The 19,953-nt window shown below is 36.7% G+C and overlaps 1 protein-coding gene and 1 pseudogene across 3 annotated transcripts in view; one reads left to right on the forward strand and one right to left on the reverse strand.

Moving 5' to 3' along the window:
* Positions 1–19,953, forward strand: part of STRN3 (striatin 3) — a 105,920-nt gene that overhangs the window by 30,481 nt on the left and 55,486 nt on the right. The window lies entirely within an intron of this gene.
* LOC147917441 (U6 spliceosomal RNA) lies at positions 11,157–11,270 on the reverse strand (annotated as a pseudogene).

A 19,953-nucleotide genomic window follows, 5' to 3' on the forward strand; every position in this document is an offset into this window, starting at 1 on the left:
GGATCCGAACCCAGGCCGCCAGCAGCGGAGCGTGCGCACTTAACCGCTAAGCCACGGGGCTGGCCCAGTATCTGTTACTTTTAAAGGGGTTGTGTCGGCCTGCAAAAACAGTAAACAGTTTAAGAGGCAAAGCGTTTATTGAGGATCAAAGAATTGCAATTGGGGAGCACAGATTCAGGTAGAAACCCAAATAGTGTCCTGCTAGGGGCTAAAAGTCAGGGGCTTTTAGAGACAAAGATGGGAGGTTGTATTACAAGGAATGTTTTTTTTTTTTTTTTTTTTTTTTTTTTTTAAAGATTTTATTTATTCAGTTTTTTACCCCCAAAGCCCCAGTAGATAGTTGTATGTCATAGGTTCACATCCTTCTAGTTGCTGTACGTGGGACTCGGCCTCGCGTTGGACGGAGAAGTGGTGCCTCGGGGCGCTCCCGGGATCCGAACCCGGGCCGCCAGCATCAGAGTGCACGCACCTAACCGCTAAGCCACGGAGCCGGCCCCACAAGGAATGTTAATTGGAGGTGGAGGCAGAGATCTAGTCTTAGCTAAACATTGATTGACTATTGATTCTATCTTCAGGAAATCCACCGTCTTTGTGCAATCAGGATGGTCGTTCTCCTGCTGACTTCTCCAACAGTTTTTTGTAAAACGATTGCCATTTTGGCCCAGTCCAAAGGTTTGGCCTATTCTAAGGTTCAGTAGAGCAAGGCAGCATCAGGAAAGGCAGTTCTGACTCCATTTTAAAAGGGTTCCAACTATAGTCAGTTTTGAGAGGTTCGTGCAACAAATTAAGCTATTATTCCTAGTGTCAAAATTACGTGTGCGGTGTACTCCATTTTATTCTATTTATGAGTGGTTTTAAGGAGCTAATAACTAAAGTCCAGCATTTCTTTTCATATCAATTGCTGTGGTAGCTGTGGGCCAAATTATAGATCATCCTATTTTTGCAGAAACTTTTATTAAGTTAATAGTGTCTGCATGAGCTGTTAAAGGGAATTTCCAAAAACGATTATTGTTTTCTTCATTGACTTTTTAAAGATTAGTTAAATATATATCAGGGATTGTGTTCAGGATTTTTTCTCCTAGAAATTTAAAAATTTAGGTTAAATAACTGTTCATTGGTTGGATTTAGTACTATAGCAGTAAATGTTGGTATAAATACCTAAGACTCCTAAATTTAGGATTGTTTCAGCTTATTCATGCTCAGTTTCTTAAATGTCTTAAAGAGTTTCTTAATTTTGATCATTAATGTTCTGAATTAACATAGACTAGATAAACAAAATTTCTGGAATCACGAACGCTTTTTTAACCAAAGTGAATTCTTCCTTTACGCATGTGAAAACCTCTTTGCATTTTTTTAGAGTAATGTCATTTATCGTAGATGAATTAAGTACTTCCAGGTTTGAGATTCAGCAAGGATTGTGTATGTATGGTCATTCTCATATTTTCCGGTTGCAAAAACTGAGAAACTGTGTAATTATGACTTCATTTAGTCAGCAGCAAATATTTATTGAGTTTTTACATATGCCAGGCACTGTTCTGGGTAATGGGAATACATCAGTGAACAAAAACCAAATATTCATACTTCTATGGAGCCACATTCTAGTGGCATTTGTCTAATTAGTGGCAAAACAAGGACAGTTGATTTGGTTTAATATTCCAATTTTCTTAGTATGAAGTTGGGCTGGCAAATATTTTTCATCATGCTTGCCAGTTCTCATAGTTTTGTCATGGCTGCCTGGAGCCCAAGTTAGATTAAGAATTCTTTTCTAACTCTGAGGCAAAGTTATTGATGTCTGCTTTCGGTTTAGGAGGAGAAATGGTAACATCGTAAGATTATCAACACTGCCCTTATCTCTAGCTGATTTTCTCTCCCCATTCTGTTGAGCAGCTTTATAGTTTGGTGAGCAGAAGGTACTCTGGAGTGAGACTGCCTGGATTCAAATCTTGTGCCTCCACTGCTACTGTTGTGATGCTGATCAAATTACTTAACCTCTTTGTACCCCATTTGTCTCTTCTGTAAAGTGGGGGAAATAATACCAACTGACAGGATCATTGTGCGGAGTTAAATGAGTTCACACTTATAAGCCAGCCAAACACATAGCATGCTTGACAAATATCTGTGATGCTTCTTCTTCCTCATTTTCATTTACAAGTCTGAAGTCCAAAAGTTCTGAAAATCAAAAGGTTTTTGTTAACTAATTGGGGACAGAAACCTTACCTGAAATGACACTAGGCTATTTCTAGTCTTTATCCCACTTACTGAAAACTCATATACTTTGTTGTATTTGTTTGATTTTGTTACTGCCATAGTTTGTATTGGATGAGGTGTTAGGTAATATGTGGTATATGCACTTCAGTAATAATTTCTAGAACACATCTGGCCTAAAGGATTTTGGTAAAGGAATATGGACCTCTACTAGTGAAAATCACACCACGTAACTAAGTCTGTCTTTTTCTCCCATTAGTAATCTCAAGATTTGTAACAATTTTAAATAACTTACCTGATTGGTAATTGCTTTAATTTCTAAAAGTGCTTTGAGTTTTAAGAGACAGAGTAATAAATTAATCTAAGCTGTTGTTCTTGAAAACGTGCTTGTAAAATTTTTTATTATTTGTAATCTGCTTGTTTTGTTATAAAATTTGAAGTATCTCTTGAGGGTTAAAAAAAAATGGTTTCAGGAAACATTCCAATCTTTTTTTTTTGTGACCAGTCTCAGCCCTGAGCTAACATCTGCTGCCAATCCTCCTCTTTTTGCCCAGGAAGATTGGCCCTGGGCTAAGATCCATGCCCATCTTCCTCTACTTTATATGGGCCGCCACCACACTATGGCTTGGCAAGTGGGGTGTCAGTGCGCGCCCAGGATCCGAACCTGCGAACCCTCGGGCTGCAGAAGCGGAGCGCCTGCACTTAACCGCTGCGCCACCGCGCCGGTCCCCAAAACATTCCAATCTTGAGAATGTAAGTTTGCCTTCCAGTAACGACAAGAAAAAGATGGTTTTTTTTCTTCTGATTGTAAAGTGCTGTGAAAGCCCTTTTGTTTTTATGATAGCACAGTAATCTTTCATTTAGTCAACATTCTCTTGTTATTGGCTTCCCCAAAGAATCAGTCTTATCAACAGAAAAAAAACCCCAAATAATAAAAGCTGAGGGGGCCAGCCTGATGGGGTAGTGGTTAAGTTCTCGTGCTCCGCTTCGGTGGCCCGGGGTTGGCAGGTTCGGATCCTGGGTGTGGACCTGTGCACCGCTTGTCAAGCCATGCTGTGGCAGGCGTCCCATATAAAGTAGAGGAAGATGGGCACGAATGGTTAGCCCAGGGCCAGTCTTCCTCAGCAAAAAGAGGAGAATCGGCGACAGATGTTAGCTCAGGGCTAATCTTCCTCACCAAAAAAAATATAAATAAATAAAAGCTGAAAGTCACTTACATAGAAGCCTTTTCCATTTAGTTTTTAAAAAATTTATACCCAGCCATACTGCAAAGAGAATTTCATACTCTTTTCAAAGATACATAAATAACAGTAAAAATAAGGTAGAAGTAGCAGAGTCCATTTATTCTTAGCTTACACATAGTTTGGATTCCCAGCTTGGTACAAAACAGAATGTTTGAGGGATAAGGGAAGCTTGTTGCCAGTACCTCAATATTATAGATAACAAGCTTGACCAGGAGTCGGAAAACTTAAGAAGTTGGTAGAATGTTTTAAGTATAGTATTCTGATAGGGGGAAATGGCTCTGTGTAGCTCTCTAATAATAACAACAACAACAACAACATCAAAATGGCTCTTCTATTATTCTGCAGATTCTGAATCAGTGCTGTAATACCATGTTACTGGCTTTTGCAATATTGTAGAGTTTTTATGAACTTGTATATGATGCTATTTATAACATTTAAAAAATGGTCAAGATATCAATAAACATTTTTTTTAGAGAGTCCATTAAAATGGCTTAAAGTTTTATACCTCAAAGGAGTAAACTTCCTCTGTTTATGGAAAGTGGGTTTACCTGGAGCTTATTGCTTTCAAATACCAGATGAGAACTTTGGAACACAGAGTTGATAGTTAAAAATTGGAAATCTCTTAGGCTTTAAACCAACTATTGTCGTGCAAAATGATATTGGGATTTTAGAGGATGGTTGTGGTATTTTTATTAAATTTTGTATTAGGCTCTGTTATAAATAGAAGAGATAAAAATAAAATATCGGTTTTATTTGCTTCTGAAAATCTTTGTATTTTGTTACTGTTTCTCTTTTCCCTGGAATTCTTAGCAATCTATAAAATTGGAAAATGTTACTTTTATGAAAAATCATATAAGCTATTGCAAGCAAGCTTTTGGTTTATTCTTCTTGAAAAGACAGAGTATGCCTTTTGACTGTATCTTGTTAAGTGGGGAGCTGACTGCTTGTATTACTACAAAGATTTCTGTGCAGTGCCTCAACACAGTTATGAGGCTGTGTGTTTTTAACATCTAAGCTCCTTGATGATTCTGGTAATTAGCTAGGTTTTGAAACCTTTGCATGGTATGAATTTTTTTTGTATTTTATGTTTTATGTAAAATGTCAGTGGGTCAGCTGTCTCCTTATACTTGTATCTTAAATTATTTATAACTGAACCTTGCTTAACCCCAAATATTTAAGTGCTTAGAATAGAATCACATGTATAATTTTTTTTTTTTTAGATTTGACTGGTACTTTTTAAGGAAGATTTTGCCATGAGCTAATACCTGTGCCAATCTTCTATTTTGTGTGTGGGTTGCTGCCACAATGTGGCGGCTGACAAGTGGTGTAGGTTGGCGCCCAGGAACCAAACCCAGGCCGCTGAAGCTGAGTGTGCCAAACTTCACCACTAGGCCATGGGCCCGGCCCCTACATGTTTAATTTTAGTTGACCATTAAGGTGAAAGGGTACTGACATTTGTTGAGAGCCTACTATTTTAAATAGTGGTGTTATGAATTTATTATTAGTTACTATAACCTGATTTTGTCTTTAATTTGCTTCCAACCCTTTGTTAATTCCTTGCATGTTAAAGTTTGTCCCTTAACAGTGTTGCAGTTTCTAAATATTTCTCAGGTTTTCAATAAGTGCTAAAGAATGTTTTAAAATCATTAAAAACAAAACTCACCTATATCTAGTGTTTGCATTTAGCTTAAATTTTGTTTAAAGTAAGAAAACTTGTACAGTAAAACAAATTTTGTTAAGTAATTTATCTCTTTGTTTTAAGCAAGATACTCTTATTTTAGTTATTTTAGAAACATTGGAAACTACAGTAATTGTGAAATAACTTTAGGCTGATATTAGCTGAGTCAATGTTGAATGTTTTGCATTGGTGACCTCTAGTGGTCTTGCAGTCAAAAAAAGTGATTTGTTGTCAATATCAAGTAATTTCTTTAGATTCTCATGTGATAATCACATGTGGATTGTTGAATAAACCCAAGTGATAAATAAGATATAGTCCCAGTGAGTACCTTCACCTATATTCAGAGAAAGAAAAGTTATCTTAAAAATCAGTAACAAGATTTGTTACTCTGAATTAACTGAGATTGGATTTGGAAACAAATTTATAAAAGTTCATTTCTGTCTGCACAGTATGTTTGTAGTAGTGAATTTCAAGTTAATCATCTACTCACTTTTATACTCTTGAAGTCAAATTAAAAACATACTAAAATTATTTGGGCAAATTAAAAAAATGAAAATTTATGGTTCTTCAAGTCCTTTTATTGAAGTTACTACACATTCCACTGTGGAACGTTTTTCTCCTCTTAACTAAAGGACCTAGGTCTTTGACCTTATTTTCACAATAAAAATATACTTCTTGGGGCCGGCCTGGTGGCGTAACAGTTAAGTGTGTGTGCTCTGCTTCGGTGGTCCAGGGTTCACAGGTTCGGATCCCAGGCGCTCACCAATGCACTGCTTGTCAAGCCATGCTGTGGTGGCATCTCAAATAAAGTAGAGGAAGATGGGCACGGATGTTATTAGTCCAGGGCCAGTCTTCCTCAGCAAAAAGGGGAGGATTGGCAACGGATGTTAGCTCAGGGCTAATCTTCCTCACACACAAAAATATATATATACTTTGGGCCAGCCCCAGGGGCCTAGTGGTTGAGTTTGGCACGCTCTGCTTCGGTGGCCCAGGTTTGGTTCCCGGGCACGGACCTACACCAGTCGTCAGTGGCTATACTGTGGCGGTGGATCATATATGAAATAGAGGAAGACTGGCAACAGATACTAGCTCAGCGCGAATCTTCCTCAGCAAAAAAAAAACCTCACCAAAAAACCTTCTTAAATCTAATCCTTAAGAGTGAGATTAGTTTTTTAAACTTTTTAGAATTATGAAATATAATTTATATCCAGAAAAGAAAAGTATATGAAACATAATTGCACAGTTTAACCAATTATTATAAAGAGAATGATATTACTTTTGGAGAGGGAAGAAACAGCACTGCCAGCACCCCAGAAACCTTACAACCTGCCCCTTCCAAATCACCACTGCCTCCTTCACTCATAGGGGTGACCGCTGTCTTGGCTTTTTTTTTTGTACATTTTGTTTTTTTTTTTAAATTTATTTACTTTATTTTTCTTTTTTTGCTGAGAAAGAGTCACCTGGAGCTAACATCTGTTGCCAATCTTCCTCTTTTTTTTAATGTGAGCTGCCGCTAACAGACAGTGGTGTGGTTCCACGCCCAGGAACCAAGCCCGGGCAACCAAAAAAGCAGAGCACACCAAACTTGAACGGCTAGGCCATCGGGGCTGGCCCTATCCTGACATTTTGTGTGATTGTTTCCTTGCTTTTCTTTATATGTTGCAATCTAAGTGCACATTGCTCAAATGAGTATTAGTTATTTTTGCCTGATAGTGAACTTGATATAAATGGAATCGCATAGAATGTTGTCTTTTGTGTCTTGCTTTTTCTGTCAGCATTATGTTGGTTCATCTGTGTTGTGTGAAGCTGTAGTTTGTTCATTTCCTTTGGTCTATAGTATTTCATTGTATGAATATACCACAATTTATCTGTTTTCTAACTGATGGGTATTTAGGTTCTTTGTAGTCTTTGGCTATTAAAAAATGGTCCTGGGAATATTCTTTTACACATCTCTTAGTATGCACATACATAAACAGGTTTCTGTTGGGTATGTGTGTAGGGATTTTTGGTTTTAATGTATTTATATCTTCAAGTTTAATAGGTAATGGAAAACTTTTCTCAAGAGGCTATACCAGTTTATGGTTCCATAAGTCATTTATGAGAGTTTCTGTTGATTCACATCTTCCTTAACAAATAGTATTGCCAGATGTAAAAATTTTTAGCCAATCTGGTACTGTGTTTATTGTATTTTTAATTTGTATTTCTCTGAATACTAATGAGGTTGAGAACTGCTTCATATCTCGATTGGGCATTTCAATATCTTGTGACCTGGTAGTGTAAGTCTTAATTTACACTGTTTCCATCAGGCTGCCTTTTTTGTTAGGTAGCGTGTCTTTGGTGAGCGGATAGGTATTATATATTCTGTGAGCTCATTCTAAGCTATATGTTTTGCAGATATCTTCTTCCATCTGGTTTGCCCTTTTTTTAAAGACTTTGTTTTTTTTAAATACTTTTTAAAAACTGTGCTAAAAAACATAACATTTACCATCTTAATCATTTTTAAGTGTGTAATTCAGTAGCGTTAAGCATATTGCATTGTTGTTAAATAGGTCTCCAGAACTTTTTCATCTTGTGAATCTGAACCATTAAACCTGTTAAACAACTCTTTTCCCCTTCCCTTCCTCCTTAGTAACTATAATTCTACTTTCTGTTTCTATCACTTCGACTACTGTAGATAACCTCATAAAAATGGAATCATACACTATTTGTCTTTTTGAGACTGCCTCATTTGACATAGCGTAATGTCCTGAAGGTTCGTTGATGTAGTATGTGACAGGATTTCCTTCCTTTTTAAAGCTGAATAATATTCCTTTGTATGTATATACCACATTTTGTTTATCCATTCATCTGTTGATGGACAGTTGGGTTGCTTCCACCTCTTGGCTATTGTGAATAGGGCTGCTGTGAATATGCAAATATCTTTTTGAGACCCTGCTTTCAATTCTTTTGGCTATATACCCAGAAATGGAATTACTGGATCATATGGTAGTTGTATTTTTAATTTTTTGAGGAACCGTCACACTGTTTTACATAATGGTTGCATCATTTATAATCTCACCAGCAATACGCAAGAGTTCCAGTTGTTCCACATCGTCACTGACACTTGTTAACGAATACTTTATTTTGAACAATTTTTGATTTACAGAAAATTTGAGCAGATAGAACTATTCCCCCCCCCCACTATTTTCTTCTATTATTAATATCTTGTGTTAGTCTGGTACATTTGCTACAATTAATGAGCCAATTTTGATAAATTATTATTATTAACTAAAGTTCATAGTTTAAGGTTTATTCTGTGTTGTGCTGGTCTATGGGTTTTGACAAATGGGTAATGTCAGGGATCCACCGTTAACAGTATCACACAGAATAGTTTCACCACCCCTAAAAATTCCGTGCTTCACTGTTCATCTTCCTCCTTACCCGCAAATGCTTGGCAATCACCGATCTTTTTGCTCTCTCTCTAGTTTTGCCTTTCTAGAATGTCGTATAGTTGTAATCATGCAGTATGTAGTCTCTTCACACTGACTTTTTTCACTTAGGAATATGCATTTGTCGGGGGAAGAGGGAGAATCTCCCTCTGCCCTTTCCCTTAAGGTTCTTCTGGCTGGCCAAATAATCAACAAGACAGGTTACCAGGAGAAAATAATACCAAGTTTAATAACATGTATACATGGGAGAAGCTCAGAAATGAGCAACTCGTCCCTCTGTCTAAGCTGCTTGCTTAAGTATTGCAGCTAAAGGCGAAGGAACGTGTTGGGGGTGGGTAGTGGCCTGGGACTTCAGAGGGCAGAAGGACAATTCTTTTCAGGGTCATCTATTGATAATTTGGTCAGGGAGAGATAGAGTTTTTGATAAAAGGGGCTTGGTGCTCCTCCCATTGCAACATCTATTTTACATTATCTTTATAGCCATCATGATAGAAGATCTGTTCCAGGAATGAGCCACCATGCCAGATTCTCTAGGCAGTTAGTGGGGGAGGTCAAATATCCTTATTGTCTTCAGCTCGAAATAATCCGCATACCAGAGTGGTGCTTCCTGGGGCAGCTTGCCCTGAGCACCATCACATTTAAGGTTCCTTCATGTCTTTTTATGACTTAGTAGCTCATTTCTTTTTATTGCTGAATAATATTCCTGTGAATCAATGTAGCACAGTTTGTTTATCCATTCACCTATTGAAGAATATCTTGGTTGACTCCAAGTTTTGCCAGTTATGAATAAAGCAGCTTTGAACATTCGTGTGCAGATTTTGAGTGGACACAGGTTTTCAGCTAATTTACGTAGGAACCAAGGAGCATGATTGCTGGATTTTAAGGTAAAAGTATGTTTAGTTTTGTAGTAAACTGCCAGAGTCTTCTAAAGTGGCTGTACCATTTTGCATTCCCACCAGCAATGAATGATAGTATGTGTTGCTTCACATTCTGGCCAGCATTTTGGATTTCAGCCGTTCTAACGGATGTGTAGTGGTATCTCGTTGTTGCTATTATTTGCGTTTTCCTGATGACGGTGATGTGGAGCATCTTTTTATATGCTTATTTACCATCTGCATATCTTCTTTGGTGCGATATTTGTTCAGGTCTTTTGTCCTTTTTAAAATTGACTTGTCTGGCCGGCCCCGTGGCTTGGTGGTTAAGTGAGCGCGCTCCACTGCTGGCGACCCGGGTTCGGATCCCGGGCTCGCACCGACGCGCTGCTTCTCCGGCCATGCTGAGGCCGCGTCCCACATACAGCAACTAGAAGGATGTGCAGCTGTGACACACAGCTATCTACTGGGGCTTTGGGGGGAAAAAATAAATAAATAAAATCTTTAAAATTGACTTGTCAGTAAAAGTTGGTTGTTAATAGTATTTGTTTTTATAATTTTTTTGTATATTTTGGATATGAGTCCTTTATCAGATATGTATTTTGCAAATATTTTCTCCCAATTGTGGCATGTCTTTTATGTCTTTTGCAGAGCTGAAGTGTTTTCAATTTTAGTAAAGTCCGACTTATCAGTTTTTTTTCATGGATCATGCTTTTGGATTTTGTATTTAAAAACTCATCACCAAACCCAAGGTGACCTAGATTTTCTCCTGTGTATCTTCTGGAAGTTTTATAGTTTTGTATTATACATTTATTATATTTTATATATTTTTATATATTATATATAGTGTATAAATAAGTGTATGTGTGTGTGTATATATATAGAGAGAGAGTCTCAAAGTCTGGTAGTGTCAGTCCTCCGCCTTTCTTGTTCTTCTGTATTGTGTTGGTTATTCTGGGTCTTTTGCCTTTCTGTATAAAGTTTAGAATCATTTTGTTAATATCTAGAAAATAATTTGCTGGGATTCTTGTTGGGATTGCATTGAATCTCCAGATCAAGTTGGGAAGACTTGACAGCTCAAAAATATTGAGTCTTTCTATCCATGTACATGGAATCGCTCTCCATTTATTTAGAGCTTCTTTGATTTCTTTCATCAATTTTTTGTAGTTTTCCTCATATAGATCCCTGTGTATCTTTTGTTAGATTTACGCCTACTTTTTTTTTTTAGTGCTAATATAAATGGTGTGTTTTCAGTTTCAAATTTCAAATTCTAATTGTTCATTGCTGGTATATAGAAAGGCAGTTAATTTTTGTGTATTAAATTTGTATCCTGCAACCTTGCTATGATCAATTATTAGATCCAGGAGTTTTTTTTTTTTGTTAATTCTTTAGAATTTTCTACATCAGCAGTCATGTCATCTGCAAACAGTCTTATTTCTTCCTTCTTAATCTGTATACTTTAAAATTTTCTGGTTTTTTTTTTGTGAGGAGGATCGGCCCTGAGCTAACATCTGCCAATCCTCCTCTTTGTTTTTTGCTGAGGAAGACTGGCCCTGGGCTAACAACTGTGCCCATCTTCCTCCACTTTATATGGGACACCGCCACAGCATGGCTTGCCAAGAGGTGCATTGGTGCGTGCCGGGGATCGGAAGCGGCGAACCCCGGGCCGCCGCAGCGGAGCGCACACACGTAACTGCTTGTGCCACCGGGCCGGCCCCCTGTTCTTTTTTTTTTAATGGAACACTTCAAATTTGTGTGTCATCCTTGCACAGGGGCCATGCTAATCTTCTCTGTATCATTCCAATTAAAATGTTCTTTTCTTTTCTGTTGCTTTAGCTAGGACTTTGAGTTTGATATTGAATAGGAGTGGTGAAAGGGGACAGCCTTTCCTTGTTTCTGATCTTAGGAGGGAAGGCATCTAGTTTCTCACCATTAAATAGGATATTTAGCTGTTGGTTTTTGGTAAAGGATCTTTATCAATTTGTGAAAGTTCCCCTCTGTTCCTAGTTTGCTGGGAGTTTTTGTCATGAATGGTATTTGATTTTGTCAAGTGCTTTTTCTTTTTTTTTTTTTTTTTTTAATTTTATTTATTTATTTTTTTCCCCCAAAGCCCCCGCAGATAGTCGTAGGTCATAGCTGCACATCCTTCCAGCCTCTGCATGTGGGACGCGGCCCCAGCATGGCCGGAGAAGCGGTGCGTCGGCGCGCACCCGGGATCCGAATCCGGGCCCCCAGCAGCGAAGAGCGTGCACTCAACCGCTAAGCCACGGGGCCGGCCCTCAAGTGCTTTTTCTGCATCTATTAATAAGTCATATGATTTTTCTTCTTTAACCTGTTTAGCCAATTAATGCTAGATTACATTAACAGATTTTCAAATGTTAAACCAGCCTCACATTCCTGAAATAAATCCTACTTGTTATATAATTCTTTATATATATTGTTGGATTCAATTTGCTAGTATTTTGTTGAGGATTTTTACATCTGTGTTCACAAGAGGTATTGGTCAGTAATTTTCCTTTCTTGTGATGTCTATCTGGTTTTGTTATTAGGGTAATGCTGACTTCATGGAATGCGTTAGCAAGTGTACCATCTGCTTCTGTTTTCTCTAATAGATTGTAGAGAATTGGTATCATTTCTTAAATGTTTGGTAGAATTCACCACTGAACACATCTGGGCCTGGCACCTTCTGATTTGGAAGGTTATAATTATTGGTTCAGTTTCTTTAATAGGTACAGGACTATTCAGATGATCTGTTTCTTTGTGAATTTTGGTAAATTGTGTCTTTCAAGGAATTGGTCCATTTCATCTGAATTCTCAAGTTTGTGGGCATAGAGTTCATAATATTCCTTTATTATCCATTCAACATCCATGGGATGAATAGTGATGAGCCTTTTTTCATTTCTGTTACTAATTTGTGTCTTCTCTATCTTTTCTTGGTTAGCTTGGCTAGAGGTTAATCAATTTTATTGATCTTTTCAAATAATCAGTTTCATAGACTTTTTAAAAATTGGTTTATTTTCAATTTTATTGACTTCTAATTTTTATTTCTTCTTCTGCTTTCTTTAAGTTTATGATGCTCGTCTGTCTCTACTTTCCTAAGATGGAGGCTAAATTGTTGATTTTAGATCGTCTTTTCTAATATAAACATTGACTGCTATAAATTTCCCTATAAGCACTGTGTTTTTTACATCCCACAAATTTTGATGTTTTTTCTTTTCATTTAATTAAAAATACTTAAAAATTTCTCTTGATACTTCTTTGATTTATGTATTATTTAGAAGTGTGTTGTTTAATCTCCATGAATTTGAAGATTTTCCAACTATCTTTTTTTTTGATTTGTAGTTTAATTAATTCCATGTTGGTCTGAGAACACATACAAATGGGATAAGAATATAATATGCTCAGTTAAAACCACAAAAGGTAGAAAAAGAGGGGATGATAAACAAAAAACAAGTGCAACAAATAGAAAACAGTTACAAACATGGAAGATGTTAATCCAACTATATCAATAAATATTTTAAGTGTGAATTTAACGCCAGTTAAAAGACAGACACGGTCAGAGTGGAGAGCACATTTGTATGATTTTTAATTTTTTATATTTGTTAAGGTGTGTTTTATGGTCCAGAATGTGGTCTGTCTTGGTGAATGTTCCATGTGAGCTTGAGAAGAATGTGTCTTCTGTTGTTGGTTGAAATATTTTACAAATGTCAGTTTTATGATTTTCTGTATGCTGGATCTGTCAGTTACTGATAGAGGGGTGTTGAAGTCTCCAACTATAATAATGGCTTAGTCTATTTCTCCTTGCAGTTCTCTCAGTTTTTGCTTCACATATTTTTGCACACTATTGTTAGGTGCATACATATTAAGGATTGTTATGTCCCTTTATCATTGTAATGTTTCTCTTTATCCTTAATAATTTTCCTTGGTCTGAAGTCTACTTGGTCTGAGATTAATGTAGCTGCTCCAGCTTTCTTTTGATTAGTGTTAGCCTGGTTTATCTTTCTCCATTCCTTTACCTTTAATCTATCTATGTGTTTATATTTAAAGTGGGTTTCTTGTAGACAACATGCAGTTGTCTTGCTTTTTTATCCACTCTGACAGTGTCTTTCTTTTTTTTTTTTTTTTAATAATTTTATGTATTTATTTTTCCCCCAAAGCCCCAGTAGATAGTTGTATGTCATAGCCGCACATCCTTCTAGTTGCTGTATGTGGGACGCGGCCTCAGCATGGCCGGAGAAGCGGTGCGTCGGTGCGCGCCCAGGATCCGAACCCGGGCTGCCAGTAGTGGAGCGCGAGCACTTAACCGCTAAGCCATGGGGCCGGCCCGACAGTGTCTTTGTTTTAATTGGCCTTAAATTCATGTTTAAAGCGATTATAGTTGGATTAATATCTACCATGTCTGTAACTGTTTTCTCTTTGTTGCACTAATCTATTCATCTGTTGGTGGACACTTGGGTTGCTTCTAGGTTTTAGCTATTATGAATAGTGCTGCTACATGGGTGTGCAAATATCTCTTTGAGACTATGCCTTCAATTCTTTTGGAAAGATACCCAGAAGTGGAATTGCTGGATCATATGGTAATTCTATTTTTAATTTTTTGAGAAACTGCCATACTGATTTCTACAGGGGCTGTACCATTTTACATTCACACCAACAATACCTAGGGTTCTAGTTTCTTCAAATCTTCACCACTTGTTGTTTTTAATATTAGCCATCTTGATGAGGTGGTATCTCATTGTGGGTTTTTTTTCCTTCACATTTCCCCAATGATTAGTGATGTTGAGCATCTTTTCATGTGCTTATTGGCCATTCGTATATCTTTGGAGAAATACCTATTCAAGTCCTTTGCCCATTTTTTGAATTGAGTTGTTAAGTTTTACGAATCTCCTGTACATTCTGGATATTAATCTCTTAGCAGATTATGATTTGTAAATATTTTTTGCCATTCCGTAGGTTGCTTTTTCACTGTTTTGTTAGTATTCATTGATACGCAAAAGTTTTTAATTTTCATCAAGTCTACTTTGTCTGTTTTTTCCTTTGTTATCTGTGCCTTTGGTGTCGTATCCAAGAAATCATTGCTGAATCCAATGTTGTAAAGCTTTTGTCCTATGTTTTCTTCTAATTTTATAGTTTTAGGTCTTTGATCCATTTTGAGTTAGTTTTTGTATATGGTGTTAGGTAATGGTCTGACTTCATTCTTTTGCCTGTGGATATTCAGTTTTCCCAATACAATTTGTTGAAGAGACTGTTCTATCTCCATTGTGTAATCTTGGCACCTTTGTTGAAGATCATTTGACCATGTTTGTAAGGGTTTATTTCTCATCTCTCTCTTCTGTACCATTGGTCTATATGTCTGTTTTTGCCAATATCATACTGTTTTGATTACTGTTGCTTTCTTTGTAGTGTGTTTTGAAATTAGAAAGTGTGAGGGCTCCAACTTTGTTCTTTTTCAAGGTTGTTTTTGCTATTTGGGGGTCCTTTGAGATTCCATGTAAATTTTAGGATGGAGTTTTATATTTCTGCAAGAAACGTCATCGGGATTTTGATAGGGATTGCATTGAATCTGTAGATCGCTTTGAGTGGTATCGATATTTTAATGATAATGTCTTCCAATCCATGAACATGGAATGTGTTTTCATTTATTTCTGTCTTTAATTTCATTCAGCAGTATTCTGTAGTTTTCATTGTACCAGTCTTTCGCCTCCTTGGTTAAGTTAATTCCTAAGTATTTTATTCTTTTTGATGCTATTGTAAATAGAATTGTTTTCATAATTTCCAATTGCTCATTGATAGTGTATAGAAATGCTGTTAATTTTTGTGTTTTGACTGTATCCTGGTACTTTGCTGAATTTGTTAGTCCGAACAGATTTTTACAGAATCTTTTGGATTTTCTACATATAAGATCATATCATCCGTGAAAAGAGATAGTTTTACTTTCTCCTTTCTAATTTGTCTTCCTTTCTTTTTCTTGCCTCATTGCTCTGTCTGGGACTTCTAGTACTTTGTTGAATAGGAGTGTTAAAAGGCATTCTTGCCTTGTTCTTATTTTAGAGGGAAAGCATTCAGTTTTCACCATTGAGTATGATGTTGTGGGTTTTTCATATATGGCTTTTATTATGTTGAGATAGTTTCCTTTTATTCCTTGTTTATTGAGTGTTTTTTTTTGTTTTGTTTTGTTTTTGTTTGCTGAGGAATATTTGCCCTGAGCTAACATCTGTTGCTAGTCTTCCTCTATTTTGTATGTGAGCCACTGCCACAGCATGGTGGTGTAGGTCTGTGCCCAGGACCCGAACCCGGGCCGCCGAAGTGGAGCGCGCTGTACTGAACCACTAGGTCACTGGGGCTGGCCCTGTTGAGTGTTTTTTAAATCATGAAAGGTTGTTGAATCTTGTCAAATTCTTTTTCTGCATGGGTTGAAATGGTCATGTGGTTTTTTTACCTTTATTCTGTTAATGTGGTCTCTTACACTTCAGTTTTCTTAGGTTGAACTATCTTTGCATTCCAGGAATAAATCTCACTTGGTCATAATTTGTAATCTTTGTAATATACTGCTGAATTTGATTTACTAGTATTCTCTTGAGGATTTTTGCATCAGCGGCTATAAGGGGTATTGGTTTGTGGTTTTCTTGTATAGTCTTTATCTGGCTTTGTTATTGAGGCAGTGCTGGCCCCATTGAGTTAAGAAGTATCCCCTCTTTAGTTTTTGGAAGTGTTTTAGAAAGATTGATGTTAATTCTTATTTAAATGTTTGGTAGAATTTACTAGTAAGGCCATCAAAGTCTAGGGCTTTTCTTAGTTGGGAGATTTTTAATTACTGATTCAATCTCTTTACTAGTTATAGGGTCTTTTCATATTTTCTATTTCTTCATTATTGAGTCTTGGTAGGTTTTGTGTTTCTAGATTGATCCAATGTGTTGGTATACAATTGTTCACAGTACTCTTACAATGTCCCCACTTTCATTTCTGATTTTAGTGTTGTGTGTCTTTCTTTTTTCCTTAGTTAATCCAGCTAAAGTTTTGTCAATTTTGTTGATCTTTTTGAAGAACCAAGTTTTGGTTGTGTTGATTTTCTCTTTTGTTTTTCTATTCTATATTTCATTTATCTCTGCTTTAGTCTATTATTTCTTTCCTTCTGCTAGCTTTGGGTTTAGTTTGTTCTTCTTTTTCTACTTCCTTAAGGTGTAAAGGTAGGTTGTTGAAGTCGTTCTTATTTTTTAATGTAAGCGTTTATAGCCATAAAATTTCCCCTTAACACTGCTTTTGCTGTGTTTCATAAGTTTTGTTATGTTGGGTTTTTGTTTTCATTCCTTTCTAAGTATTTTCTAATTTTCTTTGTGATTTTTTTGTTCCATTAGTTGTTTGAGTGTGTTGTTTAATTTCCACAAATTTGTGACTTTTCTAGTTTTCTTTCTGTTACTGATTTCTAACTTCATTTGTTGTAGTCAGAAAAGATTTTTTATGATCTGTCTTTTAAAATCTGTTGACACTTAATTTGTGGCCTAACATAGTCTATCCTGTAGAATACCCCTTGTGTACTTGAGAAGAATGTGTATTCTGTTGTTGTTGGATGGAGTGTTCTGTATATATCTGTTAGATCTAGTTGGTTTATTGTGTTAAGTCCTCTATTTACCTATCTTCTGTCTGGTTCTTTTATCCGTTATTGAGAATGGGGTATTGTGGAACTGTATTTTTCCCTTTAATTCTGTCAATTTCTGTTTCCTATATTTTGATGGTCTCAGTAGGTATGTAAATATTTATAATTGTTATATTTTCTTGCTGTATTGAACCCTTTATTGATATATACAATGCCTTTCTTGTCTCTTGTAACTTTTGTTGATTTAAAGTCTATTTTGGGGGACCGGCCTGGTGACACAAGCGGTTGGGTGCATGCACTCCCGTGCGGTGGCCCGGGGTTCGCAGGTTCAGATCCCGGGCGTGCACCGACGCACCGCTTGTTAAGCCATGCTGTGGCGGCGTCCCATATAAAGTAGAGGAAGATGGCCACGGATGTTAGCTCAGGGCCAATCTTCCTCAAGAAAAGAGGGGGAGGATTGGCATCAGATGTTAGCTCAGGGATAGTCCTCTTCACAAAAAAAAAAAGTCTATTTTGTCTGATAATAGTACAGGCATACCTCGGAGATGTTGCAGATTTGGTTCCAGACGACCACAATAAAGCAAATATCGCGGTAAAGTGAGTTAACACAATATTTTGGTTTCCTAGTACATGGAAAAGTTATATTTACACTATACCGTAGTCTATTAAGTGTGCAATAACATTATGTCAAAAAAAATGTACATACCTTAATGTAAAAACACTTCATTGCTAAAAGATGCTAACTATCACCTGAGCCTTCAGCGAATTGTAATCTTTTTGCTGGTGGAGGGTCTTGTAAAAAATGCAGTATCTGTGAAGCACAATAAAAGGAGGTGTGACTGTATAGGAGGTTTGCAAACTTTAATAGTAAATATATTAGGTTCTGTGGGCCACGTTGGGTCTTTGTTGCCTAGTCTTCTTTTGTTTATTGTTTTTTTAACCCATTTTTCACTCTGGGGCTGTCCAAAAACAAATCTGAGGTAGGTTGCAAATCCCTGCTTTGTCTTGAACAGAAGTTTTTTAATTGTAATGAATTTATCCGTCCTTTTCTTCATTGTAGTGCTTTTGTCTTGTTCAAGAATTCTTTCCTTAATCTGAGATTATGAAGATATTTATTATATCCTAAAAGCATTATTGTTCTGCCTTCACATTTCGATCTGTAATCCTCCTGGAACTGATGTATGTAATGTATCAGGCAGAAGTTTTTTTTCATTTTCTCCCCCATATATTTACCCTATTTTCTAAGTACTATATTTGAAGTGACCATTTTTTTCTCAGTGTTCTGAACTTCTGCTTTTCATAAATCATGTGACCTTCTATGCATTGGTTTGTTTCTGGGCTTTATGTTCTGTTTCTTTGATCTGTTTGTTTATCCTTGCACCCATCACTGTCTTAATTTCTATAGCTTTATAATACATCTTAATGTCTGGTAGAGCAAGTTTTACCACCTCTTCCTTTACAGTTGTCTTGCTTATTCTTGATTGTCTTGAATTATTTTGTAAATTTTAGAATCAGCTTGTCAAGTTCTACAGACACATAAACTGAGAGTTTGATTGGAATTACATTAACTGTCTTGGTCAGTTTGTGTGAAAATTGGTGTTTTTCAGTAGTGAGTCTGTTAGTCCCTTTAGGTTATCTTTTATGTCCAGTTAAAGTTTTAAATTTTCTGTGTGGAGATCTTGCACATCTTTGTGGTATATTCCTAGGTACTTTTGTTTTTTGATGCCATTGTCAATATGCTTTTTGTGGTTACTTTTAAAGTGTTCATTTGCAGAGATGATGTTATTAATAGTGCATTATGACCTATAAAAATAGCTGAAAAGTCCATTGTCAGTGATCCTTTACTAAATGCCAAATCTTTTATTTAATTGGTCTTTATTACCACCACCACATATAACATTTACCTTTTCAGTCAAAGTATCTGTCTGGGTACTTGGTGATACAAGGTCATAAGGTCAGTTCCAGTAGTCATGATGTATCTGTCACCTGCTTTTTACTCACCTCTCCAAGTGTTTTTGGTTAGGCCATGTCCTTTTAAAGGTTTGGTTTTAATTAATTCTCACCTTTTCCTTGTCTTGTGTCTTGTGAATTATCTCCCTTAAGCTCCTGTTCAGATGCTGCTTTGAGATTCTTGCTTTTTTTGTGTGGGGTGTGCTTGTTTGCTTAATTAACTAGAATCTCTAAGTATGGATGGTTTTTAACACGAAAATGCCAAAGAAAGAAGTGAAAACGAATTCTCACAACAGTATAAGATTCTAATAGGAAGAAGCATTGCCATTTTATAGTCCTTTTGTTTTTATCCTTTAGAGGACATTGTGACTTTTGCTTAGTTTGCAATGCCCCTCTCAATCAGAAAACCACCAATTACTACTTCTATTTTTCCTGCTTCTTTTTTTTGTGTGTGTGAGGAAGATCAGCCCTGAGCTAACATCCATGCCAATCCTCCTCTTTTTTTTTTTTTTTTTTTCCTGCTGAGAAAGACTGGCCTTGAGCTAACATCTGTGCCGATCTTCCTCCACTTTATGCGGGATGCTGTCACATCATGGCCAGACAAGCAGTGCGTCAGTGCACGCCCGGGATCGGAACCCGGGCTGCCAGCAGGGGAGCACGCACACTTAACGGCTATGCCGCGGGGCCGGCACCAATTACTACTTATTAAGAAGCGGAATAAAATGAACTTCTTTCATTTTTTTCCACTACTCATTATAGAATGCTTATGAAATGTGGAAATTGGAGTCACATAATGGTTCTATAGTATGTGATTCATGGTTCTTTTAAAAAAAGCAGCCAATATAGGGGAAAACTCAATCAGAATTTCTTGAAGCTGTGTAATAAAATTGACATATTTTACCTTTGTTCCATAGCTTAAGAGAGTCATAGTGCTACTTTTTTCTTTCAGATCTTAGACTATTAGGTTCTGAATCTTTACCAT

The sequence above is a fragment of the Ceratotherium simum genome, chromosome 3, assembly GCF_057802395.1.
Source record: "Ceratotherium simum simum isolate JZ-2026a chromosome 3, ASM5780239v1, whole genome shotgun sequence".
Lineage (NCBI taxonomy): Eukaryota > Metazoa > Chordata > Mammalia > Perissodactyla > Rhinocerotidae > Ceratotherium > Ceratotherium simum.